The sequence below is a fragment of the Leopardus geoffroyi genome, chromosome C2, assembly GCF_018350155.1.
Source record: "Leopardus geoffroyi isolate Oge1 chromosome C2, O.geoffroyi_Oge1_pat1.0, whole genome shotgun sequence".
Taxonomy (NCBI): Eukaryota; Metazoa; Chordata; class Mammalia; order Carnivora; family Felidae; genus Leopardus; species Leopardus geoffroyi.
In genome coordinates, this window is record NC_059333.1 from 91,075,642 (window position 1) to 91,089,989 (window position 14,348).

The window sequence follows — 14,348 nt, forward strand, 5'->3', positions numbered from 1 at the left end:
TGAATGGCCTGAATTAGGCAGCAACTGCTAGAAATTCAATGATAGCAATGAGATGTATTGCAAGAAAAAATAAGTTGAACTCAGCAGTAAAATGACTGGCAAAAATAGGCATTAGAAGAATTGACTGGGGTATGAAGAAGAAAACAGTCAACAATAATTTCAAGAATTAAAGTTTGGGTGGATGAGCTGATGGCCATGTTCTGGATAAATGATGTTATCAGATGTCTAGATTCTGAATTCAAAGGACATAATTGTACATAGATATCTTCATAAATGAACTCTACCAGTAGCCATTCAATGGATGATTCCAGAATTGGACTCTAAATACTACCATGGAAGAAATCATCATGATGCTACTTGTCACTTTGACCTCCAGAGAGGCACAGGAGTTTGTAGACTTGTAAGACCTGCTGCTCTCGGCTGAAATTTCTATCTCTGATTTATCATCTGACAGGTACAGTCTCAGTTTTATTTTTCCCCCATAGTACTCGAGATTTACGTTCTTTGTGGTGGATGTATCCATATTTCAGGAAGTATTCAAGAATCTATGGCAATGTTCAAAAACTTATAAATGTATATTTAAATTGTAAGAAAATAAGAATAATTAAAATTTGAAATGAATCCCTCTGTTTGCTGTGGCTCAGACACCTTATGTCTACAGAAATCACTTGGCACTAAGCCTCGGCTTCTTTTATTGCCGTTTATTTGTGTATGCTCATGCCCGGATGCTCTAAGGAGATTATAAATCCCTTGAGCACCATGGATTATATCATACCTGTATTTGTTCTTAATGCAGAGCGTACTGTTCTACACATAGTTTGTGCTCAATTAAACTTAATTGATGGTGATGATTAATATTTTTAAGGAAGAGAAAGATTAAATTTCTTTCCTGTTACATAATATATTTGTTCCTTGCCATTATTTTCTCTCTCTAGACTATTTTTTACAAACATAAAGAAGTCCAACAAATGTTTTTAGGTGACCTCTAGGCCTATGAGTCTGCTATTTCTTTTAGCAGCAGAGTTAAATTTTCTGTTTAATATAAGCTAAGTTCCATTCTTCATTTTTAGAATAATGCTTCTTATTATATATGAAACACAGATAGAATGCAATAATAAAACAGATAAAACAGAGACATGAATACATTAAGATTCAGGAATATATACTTTCTACTTCCACCCTAATCCCCATTCACCCACCCACCCATTATGAAGTGTCATTTTTCCCATGGCATCTCCTGAAAAATGACATCAGGGAATGATAGAGTACAATGTGGTACAAGTCTATTTTTCTGTTGCCTTACAGGTTAATCATAGTGTAGTAGCAGCCCCAGCTATTTTGAAAGGGTGGCATGCCCACTCTACAGAGACATTAATCATGCCCTGGGTCTCTTAACAACCTGCGCTCCCCTAAACACACATATCTACCTTTGTTCAGTAGTAAAAGCGAGTATTTATAATTTTAAAATTATGACCTTGGAATCATTAAAACCTGATTTATGTACACTATTAATTCCAGTTCTTTTCATTGTCCCCCCTGTCCTGTCCTCTTAAGAACTGCTACGACCTTGTAGAAGGTATTCTATATACTCCTTCCTTGCAGTAGTTTTGAACAATACACTAGAACTTTCATAAGGCAATCTCTGACACCTGTCAAGCTGGTTGTCACACATTTTCTATTTTCCAGTTTCAACACTTCAAATACTTTAAAGCTTCCTGAAGTTCAGCCTTCAGGTTACATGCCTTGATAAACTTGAATATAAACTCTTTTATGAATGTCATCCTGGTACTGATTATTAAATTAATTACAAATTTATAATTTCTTAGGGTGGATCCTTCAGTTAATATCTTAGCCATATTATTTCTATTTTTATATCTGGAAAGATATTTATCTTGATCTATGCTGACATATTCATTTCCAAATACAGACTCCACATTATATATCCTTAAAAAATATTTTAATAAGTTAGTAAATTAATATTGAGTAAGTTAATATAAGAGAAAATCAATTAAAAGAACAGGATACACACTTCACCTATCAGATTGGTAAATATTTCTTTTTATTTTTAACGAACACTGTTGGCAAGACTGAGATTAAAGAACCACCTAATGCTTCGCCATAAAGATTTTAAAATATACCATCATTCAGGAAGACCTTTTTTCAACATGTTGAAGAGCTTAAAATATTCATACTTTGACCCAAACTTTATACCTAGGAATTTGTTTCAGAGGAATGGAGAGAGGAAAAAATATCAAGCCTAAGAGGTTCCATAAAATATCACCTATAATAACAAAACTATGTAGGCAAACATCGAACAATAAGTGAATAGCGACATCAAATATGCAATTATCCTATGAATTATGTTTTAAAACAATGTGAAAACTATATTAATATTATCTTCAATAAATGAATAGCAATCATATATACATAACATGATTAAAATTTGATTAAAGAAGTTAGGAAGGAAAGAGGGAGGGAAGGTTTGTAAGCACATAGTAGCTTTGATCAAAATATTAATTTAAAAACTGTATCCGTCCATTCATTCATAAACTTATTTAATGAATATAAAATTACCAATAACTGCAAAGAGTAGTATCTTGCTTTCTAGCATAGTATTTTATTTACATTATGCTACATAGCAGGGCTCTCTTTTCAGGATATATTCAAAAAGACTATGGCTACCAGCAGAATATAGAAAAACTAAATTAATTCTGACTAAATTCTTAACCAATGTTCCCTCTTTTTTTTCTAGTTTTCTGACTTGTGTTTTAGGTTGGAATTTACATTTTTCTCATTAAGATTCAAATACAGAAACTCTACTGTTCTTCTGTCAAAAAATATCCAAACATGTTCTTTGCTCAAAATATTTTGGTATGTATATACAAACCATTTGGGCTCATAAAACACATGATTTTATTAACTTTTTATAGTAGTACATGATCATAATCCTCAAAATGGAGTAGATGACAGAGAAGATAGCACTTGAAGACTTCCCAGAGTTTGTTCAAAGTTCCATCATGCGTTTCTTTGCTTAGAAAGTTTACTAAAATAGGGGTGTCTGGGTGGCTCAGTCAGTTAAGCATTGGACCCTGGACTTCAGCTCAGGTGATGATCAGGGTTTGTGGGTTACAGCCCCACATTGGGCCCTGAGCTGACAGCACGGAAACTCCTTGGGATTCTCTCTCTCTCTGTCCCTCCCTCACTCATGCACTCTCCCTCTCTTTCAAAAATAAATAATAAACTAAAAAATATATAAAATAAAAGAAAGTTTACTAAAACGAACTCTTGCTTTGTAACATACATCCCAGACACTATCTGTTTAACTGAATATTTTTCATTTTGACAAGTTCTCACTTCTTTTTATACTCCATTAAGCTTACAATTTTGGAACACATATTCAACTATATCCTGGAAGTGATTTTTTATATTCAGTACCTCATAGCTTCATTGTCACAACCATTAGATAGCCACACCTTTTAGAACCCAGGTTATATCTATAAGCAGCTGATACTACCAATGATCCTATAATGATTAGTTCAGGTCTCCAGTTTTCTTAATGACAAATCTTAGATAACATACTGCAAGCATTGGAACAGGTTTATTCAAGAATATTTACTCTCATGCACCAGGATCGTCTACAGTTTGCCATACCTAATGTTCAATACCTAGAGTTTAGTCACTTTTTGTTTCCAAGGTCTTTTGATCTTAAATCAACACAGACAGATGTGCCTCTTCAGAGTCCAGGACTCCCTTTCTAGATGAAGTTCTAGTTACCTTGAACTCTAGAATCTCAGAATTCCCTTCTCAAACAGCCTTATATCTGTTTTCAGCAACTGGACAGGCTTCTTTTCCAGGTCTACAATCTTCAGAGAAGACTGTGCCTCCTGTATACAAACCTAGGCCCAGGAAGTGGGTGAGAAGCAGCCATGTCAGTGCTAGGGACTATGCTTCAAAGTGCAGACTGGGTGTCCACACATCTATACAAGTCCCCTTATGGTATGGGACAGAGTCAAGGGTGGGCAGAAAAAGAAGGGTGGGTCAAGGATCAAGGGTTAGAAGCTGAGGGCCAATTCTTCCTCTGTCACCACCTTGTGGCATAGGATTCTCATGAGTCTGCAAACATTAAATTCAACCCTGCCTTTCCAATAATGTTAAACAGGTGTTGGTCAGATCAGGAGGAAAAAGTATCTGTTATTTAACATTTTTAGTTTGATTTATAACATTCAAATCGTTTATTTAAACCGTTTAGCCATACCATATAACAGCCCCCATTTGTACCATTGCCTTACACACCAAAATGTTGGTGGGAAAACTGGGCTATAGCTTCACATTTGATCAAATTAAACACATCAAGCCACTTTAAATAGACTAAATTTCAAAAAAAAACAAAAAAATGGAAAATAGAATGGGAGAAAAGAGAATGGAGCAAAAAAACCATCCAGAAAAGTCAAAGAGTGAAAAAGAAGAAAAGGATAGGAAGAGTATGACCTTATGTGCAGGAAATGGTGAAAGAAGCCAGGCAGAGAAGGGGGAGAGAAGGGGGAGAGAAGGGGGAGAGAAGAAAATTGAGGAAAGAAGTGTGAAAAAGAATAGAACATATAGCATAGCAGAGGACAGCTATATATAGAAGCATTGGGCTGGGAGCAGGAATAACTAAGTATGGACTTAATTTTTTGTTTGTTTGAGTCGCTGAATCTAAGTTTCTATTTCTTTTTACTACAGAGGAATAAATTAAGCTACTTGGGTTCAATGATCACTGTTGTTCTAAAAGTCAATGAATCTATGAGTATTTGGTTTTGTTTTGTTTTGTTCTGTTTTTCAGTCAGTCCATCAGAGAAACTCTGGGTGAGGCACATCTGTGGACTCACCATTCATATGACCATCTTCTCACTAAAGATGCCTCTGATCTTACCCTGACCACTTGGATTGTCCAAAATCACAACTGGTGGGAGTCTGCAACCAGTGACAGGCAATGGAGCTTCCATACCTAACCTGGACCTGTGGCCAGTACAGAAAAGAAGTGCCTTGCATTTAACCACAATATTTTGCCATGTCCTTATCTGATTTTATTATTTCTAACAACAGGTCTCAGCAATATTAATATGAAATTTCTTTTTAATTCAACTTTCATATATGTATACTTAAGTGATAAATTAGAAATTGTCTCTGGGGGAACCTGGGTGGCTCAGTTGGTTAAACATCCAACTTTGGCTCAGGTCATTATCTCCCAGTTTGTGGGTTCAAGGCCACATCAGACTCTGCACTGACAGCTAGAGTCCAGAGCTTGCTTTGGATTCTCTTTCTCTCTCACTCTGTCCCTCCCCTGCTTATACTCTCTCTCTCTCTCAAAAGTAAATAAAACATTTTAAAACTTTTCAAAATTAAACTAAAAGAAGAAATTGTCTCTAAACATGGAGTATGTATAACATTTTCTCTGATAACAATTATCAATGAATAAAAGTAAAGTGACAAAATACTAATTTAAAGAACTAAAAATGACCTTGTGCATAAACTTAGTTTATTTTTTTTCCTACTTTTACCCACTTATCTGTACTACATAAACACTACACTATTTAGACTTAAAACATTCTTCACTAATAAAGAGAAAAATGGGTCAAAATAATTTCAACACTAAAGCTATTGACAAGAGACTGTAGAAATCAAAATACTGATAAATACTTTGCTCTTCTTCAGAATCCTCCTCATTCACTTAAAATCACAGGGAGAGAGCATCAAGAAAGACAGAAGACAACTGTAGCTCTCTTGAGATTGATATAAACAACAGAACTTTCATGAGGAAGCAATAGTGATCCTTAAAAGCCAAGTGGCCTTGGCTTCGATCCATTTCTTTTTAACATTGATGAGACTTCAAAGGCCACTGTTGTGTCTTTCTTTGTAGTTTCTATAGAAACATTTGCTTAATAAAAAACAAAACTATAAGCTTCTGTCTGAAACACTATAAACTGAAACAGATGTTAAAAATCTACAATTCCAGATGCAAATAAAATTGTATGGAGTTGTGAAGGTTAGGGAATGGACAAGGAAATTCAATCATGGCCATAGTCATCATCCACAGCCTCATGAGCTCTAGATACGCTGTTTCCTTCTGGAGTTTATAGTTAGAGCATATGGGTACCAAAATTGCTATTAACATTTTTAATTATTCGTTTTAAAAATTCATCTAAGTGACTCTAAATGGTTTCAGATGTCATAATCTCCAAAATGGTTTCAGATGTCATAATATTCCACTTGAAGAAATATGTCATTACCTTTGAAATTAGAAGAGACAAACTTATGCTTGTCCTCATCTTCCAGAATTAACTTGGAAATAAGATTATAAACTATTTTTTTGGATGAGACTGTATACATTACCATAACAAAACCTTCATATCAGTTTTGTCATAATATATAAGTTATGGGCTTATTTTAAATTCAGTACAGAAATATTACCCACTTCTAGCTATTGCTTAACTTTAAGAATTGTCAAAGCTGAAGGGTGCCTGGGTGGCTCAGTTGGTTAAGTGTCCAACTTCGGCTCAGGCCATGATCTTACAGCTCATGGATTCGAGCCCCATATCAGGCTCTGTGATGACAGCTCAGAGCCTGCAGTCTGCTTCAGAGTCTCTGTCTCCCTTGCTCTCTGCCCCTCCTCTGCTCATGCTCTGTCTCTCTATCCTTCAAAAATAAATAAACATTAAAAAAAAAGAATTGTCAAATCTGAAATGTTTAGAACATTTGTATAGGAAAGGAGAAGAAATAAGAAATACCATGGTTTCACATTGCACTATGAATACAGTGCGAGGTGGAAAGCATGTTAGAACTAGTTCATTTAATGTAGAAAACCTTGAGAAACAGTTTAAGGCTAGGGGGAAAAGCCAAGATACCTGGTACTACAGTTCTGGTTTGAACCTTATTCTACCACTTAGTAGATGTGTGATGTTAGCCAAGTTACTTGATCACTTTGTGCCTGGTTTCAACTTTGATGAAAGTATTAGTACTAGTACCTTCCTCATAAGTACTAGTTATAAGTACACAAATTAATTTAAATAAACTAACATGTTCAAAGGACTTAAAACAATGTCTACCACAAATGTTATATGTGTTAAATATAATTTTCCTTGATACAACCTTCCTTCTATCACTTCACCGTATAGTATAAGCCATCTTAATCAATATGATTTGTCCCACTGATTGGCAGGTTAGTTATTTAGAAGCTAGTTCAATTAAATAATCAGTAAAAATAAAAATACATCTGTAAAGTAATATATACTAATTTAGAGTATATGAGTGCATGCATGAGTACATTTAGAGTATGAGTGAGTGCATGTTTATTGGCCAGTATTTTGATGAAAAAACAAGATATTTGCTCTAAACACTGACCTGTTGAATAAAGCTCTGTTGTTTCTTTCTTGTCCTAGAAGTTCTCTACATTTCAAGTTGCTTTTTATTTAAAGTGGAATTATTAGAGATGTTTGTGAAGGAAACTGAATGCAAAATGCATCTAGATTACTACAATTTCTCCAAATCTCTAAGAGTTGTTTGGTATACCACATATCAGTTTTTTAGTAGGAATTCACCTTTCAGGGTGTTATCACTATAGGTTTCTTAGAAGTATTTTTTTTTCATATTCATGATTCACAAGTTTATGTTGCAATTAAAATACCTTATTATTTATAACAAACACCAAGAGCATATATAGATCTGACAATACAGCTGACTCCAGACAACCATACCACATAACCTGAGAAAACACAATTGTGCAAAAATTCAGAAAGGATCTACTATGATGAGCTTCAAGGAGGCTTGGGGTATTGATCTTTGTGTTTTAAAGGAGTGGGATTGTCAATGAAGTCCACAAATTGATTAAGTGGAAGTCAGTTAAGAGAACTTCTACTGCCCTTTCTTCACTTGATTATTTATATGTCTGAGTCCTAACCTAGACTGTGACCTCTTTAAGAGAAAGATAGCAGATTTTATTCATCTTTGAACTTCTAAAATAGCACTGGATTACAGCAAATATTTAATAACTGCTGGCCAAATAAATTAATGAGTTCAAATTAACAAATATCTGAATAAATCACATGAAAGTCACCCTATGTTCTTAACTTAAATGATGCCAAACTTAAGACATAGTCTGTCATTGAACTCACCTGTAAGTATTATGACAGAAATTATCAAAAACTTTACTATAAAACAAGTTTTCTCATAGCAGGGATGATCACAAGACAACCTCTGAAATAGCATTAGAGCTAAAACACAGTCCATATACAACATATTTTGATCTAATGGTGATAGGCATTTGGAATAAATGTTCTTACTTAGTATTCCAAGCAAGGACAACTGTTAGGGGAAATCTGTCCTCCTTGCAGCCATTTCTAAATATTAGGCAATTTGAAGTATGATCTTTTGAATTATCCATTTGAGTCTTAAGAGTTTCTTCATTCTTTGTTTTTTCAATATCTGTCTCATATTTCAATTTCTTGTGTTTACTCCTCAGGCTCCTGGAAACATATAGCCACTTTAATAGCACTCCCTCTGTGACAGGCATTTCATATACTGTACAATCAAAGCTTTTCAAGTCTGCTCTATAACTGTTGATTTGTTGATTGGGGTTTAACCTTCTCTTCTAAAGGAAGGCTTCTCAGAAGTGGAATTCTTTGTAGAGTCACAGTTTATGAGAGTGTTATATTCCCTTCTTCATGCTGTTTGTCAGGTGAATGGGATAGCAATACCCAAAGATGCCAGGAAAATACACACGCAGGTTTATATAGAATTACAGTTCAAATTCTTGAAAAAGAGAAATGTTGAACACCTTGTCAGATATAAACGGTGAAGTAGGCTAGTTTAACCAAGGCCATTTCCCCAGATGAGCATTTCTCCATGCGTGGTCAGAGACTCTCAAAGGTCCCTGAGATCGACATTATTTTCATAATAATAATGACATTACATGCCTTCACACTCTCATTTTCTCTCTATATTCATAAGTGTACAGGTTACAAAAAGGTCATCAATATGGTTTCAGATTCCACATTGAAACTAACCTTTAGAACACTAATCCCTGTCAAGTCCCAGTGTAGCATCAAAGAAAAACATGCCATTATGTGAAGAGACTATCAGACCAGATTTTCTTTATACATTTCAACCAAAACAACATATAACAACAGATTAAATATAGAGACACACATGAGAATCCAGCTATCCCATATTAAGACACAATAAAGACATTTGCAAAAATGTAAAATAATGCCACTCTTCTAATTTATATTTTCTTATATTGGGAAATATAATTCTCTTTCTCAAAAATAATTTATATATTTAAAAAAATTAACGTTTATTATTGAGAGACAGAGAGAGGCAGAGCATGAGCAGGGGAGGGGCAGAGAGAGGAGGAGACACACAATCCGAAGCAGGCTCCAAGCTCTGAGCTGTTAGCACAGAGCCCGACGTGGGGCTCGAACTCACAAACCGCGAGATCCTGACCTCAGCCGAAGTTTGACACTTAACCGATTGAGCCACCCAGGCACCCCTCAAAAATAATTTATATTAATTCATAACAAGTTTATTATTTATTTTTAACTAAATATACATTTTCTCAGTTTTAATTCCTAATGTAGTAAACATTTGCACACATTAGCCACATAAACCAGAGCTCTTTTCTTTAGAGTTTTCAATACTTTTAGAGGGTAAATGGGTTTTTAGAACAAAATGTTTAAGAACCTCTGCCCTAAATGAATCAAGTCTGATCTGAATATAATACCATATGCTTTGATTGACACTGAAAGTACTTTTCCTAAAATAAATTATAAAGAAAAGTAATGAACTAGAGAGAACTCTAAAGCACCCCTTTGCATCCCCTTTCTCACTGGCATTTTGAAGTAGAAAGTAGAAAGGTAAAATCTCATTTCTGAGTGACATAAGTTTCATAGCGATGAAACAGATTCTATCAGATACTGCAAAACATCAGTACAACATATGCATAGCTACACACAACTATTTGGTTCCTTAAGTCAAGAGCTTTTTGAACTGTTATATAATCTGTTAATATAACAGTGTCAAAGACTAAGCTCCTAACAGAAAATGTAATGAAAGAATTATCACTAATTTAAGTAAAATAGATGATTCTTCTACTTAGTAGAATAAAACATGAAGAATCAAGATATAAACCATGAGTTACCTTGTTCCAGAATGTGTACATGTATATTGTAGTATTGTACCTGTATTTTATCTGAACGAATTATTTTTATGTGGTAAAGTTACCTTAATGTTAAAGTTCACACACACACACACACACACACACACACACACACACACACACTCCTGCTGCTGTATATCAGTTTAAGAATCAAAATTGATATCAAAGCCATCTAACCTAAAAAGAATAAGAGTTTCAAAACACCTATGCTACTTGGCTTTCAGTTGCTGGGTTACTAAATGATATTGAAACAATTATGCAAAAAACTCTGCTATATAAAAGCTATAATACCTCTTTATCTCATTATCATTTAAATGTTAAATGCTCCATTATAGAGGTAAATTGGGTTTAAAATAGAATGTTTCAAGCAGAAGAGCAAAAAATATAAGGTTAAGCAGAGTGAGGAACCAGAGCTTCAATTTGTGGTAGAAAGCTTGCTAGGGCATGGATTGATCTTCTGATATACTAAGAAAGCCAGACCCTCTGACATGCCCTATGGAGAGTAAATATACTGATCTGGAACAAAAATTATGTGAAACAGCTGTTAAGTGACAGAAGAAATGTGCATCGGACCACCAGCCTGTCATAAATATTGCACTCTTAATCAGAAAGCATCTGTCTTTTCATTTCCTTTTCAGCAGTCTCTGCATTGTTTTTAATCTGTGCAGAATGCTTCTTCTAACAGGTGCAACAATGTTTACAAATTGAAAACCTTATTTAAATGAAACTTACAACTAGAGACATTTCAATTAACAGGGCAATATTTTATGAGAAGGAATAATTCTAGCATTTGGAAAATCCATACATTGCTTTGCATTTGTGAAATTTAATTATTGGAAAATTAGTCTATAGACCTCAAGAAAAACTAAAGATGAAATGTTCTTCCAGCAATCTATGCAATCTAAGCACCCAGAGACACTACAGGGGAAAGGTACTGGTGGGAATATGGAAACATGAAATATTGGGGACTGATGTTATAAAATGTCATGTTACATCAAAAAAGAATTTTAGAATAATATCCCATGTGTCCATTAAAAGTGGTGTCTGTGGCACTACTTTGTTTTCCTGTAGTTTTTTTTCCTATTATCATTATTAGCTTGTTAAAACTGACCATAATAGATCTATAATCAATCTGCTGGATTAAGAAATATGGCAGAAATACTAAAGTTAGCATTATAATCACCCAAATAAAATTTAAAGATAATTTCTGCAAAAACAGGAATATAATCATAAACTTAGCTCATTTAGAACACATACAATTTATAAAATGAAAAGGACTGCAGAATTATCCACTTTGGCTCTTTCACTCAAAATGAGTGCAGTGATAACGAACTCAGTTCCTACAGGGCCTAGGCAGGTAATGTAGGCAACATAAATCTGATGAAACATGTGGCTTTTTAGGTTGATTGTTTCATTTCCCAATTTGTGATAGCAACAGGCGTTAAAGAAATATTCTTCTTAACTGCACTCTAGGACAAACAACATGGCAGACTCCTTAATAAAGAACATGGGAAGCTGGTGAGTAATGCACAAGTTAGCCAATTGTTTTCATGGGAGAAGCAATTTTTTAGTAAAGCTCAGGGCAAACAAAATATATCTGTGAACTGGATTTTGCCCTTGGGCTTCCAATTTGCAAACTTCAGTGTAATAGCTGAGAATACAGGCTTACGTTAAACAGATCTAAAGTCAACTACTATCTTCGCTATTGATTAGTTTTATGACCTTGGATAAGCTACTTGATTTTAAGCTTCATTTCATTCTCAGCAAAATAAGTGTTAATAATAAAAGCTGACTCATTAGGATATTATAAATATTAGGTGAGATGAGATAAAAATACTTAGCACATCAAATACTCAGTAAGTTGTAGATGTTATTTTATATATGATACGCATTATATATTACATGATATGTAAAAATATACATACATTATATTTTTATATCTAATAGTAAATTCATGAAAAAGCTCTGATTTCCTCACCTGCTTTCATAATTGACATGGAATAAATATTCTTTATATCATGGATAAAGCCTGTCAATGTTTATGATTCCTGTCAGTGTATACAGATATTTATTATAGGTTAACACAGAAAGCAAATGTTATTATTTGTTCTTGTAAGAATTCACTACACAAAATTATCTCATCTGAAGCATTTATATTTTGCAAGGGACAAATCCATTAAAATTTTTTTCCACACTGAAGCATTATAAACAAGGTCATTTGTTAAAAAGCACAGGAGATTCTCTTTAATTGCTTTTTTAGAGACAAATGTAACAAAAAATAATTTTGCTGATGGGAGTTAAACATTTGGGGTATCATTTGAAAAACTGATGAGCTTTTTCAAACTAAGCCAGTTCTAGTAGATAGACTTTAGCCACAGGAGTTTCACTGTGATAACAGTGCCTTCTTAGAACTTCACTGTGGGGGCGCCTGGGTGGCGCAGTCGGTTGAGCGTCCGACTTCAGCCAGGTCACGATCTCGCGGTCCGTGAGTTCGAGCCCCGCATCGGGCTCTGGGCTGATGGCTCAGAGCCTGGAGCCTGTTTCCGATTCTGTGTCTCCCTCTCTCTCTGCCCCTCCCCCGTTCATGCTCTGTCTCTCTCTGTCCCAAAAATAAATAAACGTTGAAAAAAAAAATTAAAAAAAAAAAAAAAAAAAAGAACTTCACTGTGACCTGTTTCCAAATCTCTCTACTGACACCTCAGATTCTCTAACTGATCCTCATTAGATCCCATCGCTTCAGCCTTAGAAGTTTGTTTTCCCTAATAATTAACAAACTCCCCCTTTCCACTAAATGTGTTCTTGTCTAAAAAGTGCAGAAATTCTTCCACTAATAGGTTGAACCTACAGTTAGATAACCATACCTGTCACAATAGCTATGGTTGATGGAGAACTTATTGTATGCTCAATATTAGCTAAGTCCATGACATGCAGTCTCATTTAATCCTTACCAGGGCTCTATGAAGTAGATTCATTAAGTATACCAAGGTTCCTTATCTGTAATGTAAAATAATTCTGAAAGAGTTTAACTCATTTGTCCAGTAAGTTTCAGAGTCAAGAGTTAAGTATAGACCCATTCCTAAGGCTACCCTATTCTATCTGCCTAAATTCTTGGCTTAAAATTCAACCAGGATGAATTAGATATGTATGGAAAAAAAGCTATCATTCAACATGTTAACATGACATGAGCTGGATGAGCTGAGATGGGAGGATGATGAAGAGATATTAAAAAATAGCAAGCAGGAGAGGTGCCTGGGTGGCTCAGTCAGTTAAGCACCCAACTTCGGTTCAGCTAATGATCTTACAGTTCGTGAGTTTGAGCCCCAAATTGGGCTCTCTGCTGTCAGCACAGAGCCCACTTTGGATCCTCTGTCTCCCTCTCTCTTTCTGCCCCCCACTTGGTCACGTGCACACACTCTCTCTCTCTCAAAAATAAATAAACATTAAAAAATATAAAAGATAGTAAGCAGGAAAATTAAAAATGAGTTAACGCCTTAATACATTGATTACATTTAAGTGTTTATAGTAGGCTTGGTAAAAGATAAGATACCTCTACACATGTATCCCCTTTTTACCCAACAATAGCGGATGAAAATACAATTTAAAAAAAGATAAATTATAATAACTTTTCCATTATCCAAGAATTGATCCCATTACAATAGGATTCACCCAGAGTTTTTCCCTCCATGAATTTAAGTTGTTAGTGATCATTAGCTGTTTACAGAGGAACTAAGGGATGAACGTGGGAGATGAGCTACAGAGAAACATACAGCTAAATATCCCTGAACCTAGCAGAAATCAAGATATTATGTGTCTGAAGTTGAGCCTATAAAAATACAATTCAAACACAACTTTTCAGGAGCATCTACAGTTGAAGAACAAAGCAGGCTTTACTCTATTTTTCAGCCACAGTTTTGTCAATTTAATAATCACCTCCAACAGGCCACGCCAGGTTTCAAATAGCTGCCAAAAAAGCATGTACAACTTGTGAAAGGCAAAATATCTCAACAGGTTTGGTTTTGCAGAGAACAAGTTTCCTGTGACATAATTATGAGACAGATCAAAAGGTTTGAAGGCCAACAGATGGATGAACATAGACTTAGTTAAAATAAATCAGGCCTCTGTGATAATCTTGGGGAAAAAGCCTCCTATCCTCACA

The 14,348-nt window shown here is 34.8% G+C and overlaps 1 protein-coding gene across 7 annotated transcripts in view; it reads right to left on the reverse strand.

The window, feature by feature from the left end:
• NAALADL2 (N-acetylated alpha-linked acidic dipeptidase like 2) overlaps positions 1-14,348 on the reverse strand; it is a 1,353,416-nt gene that overhangs the window by 205,703 nt on the left and 1,133,365 nt on the right. The window lies entirely within an intron of this gene.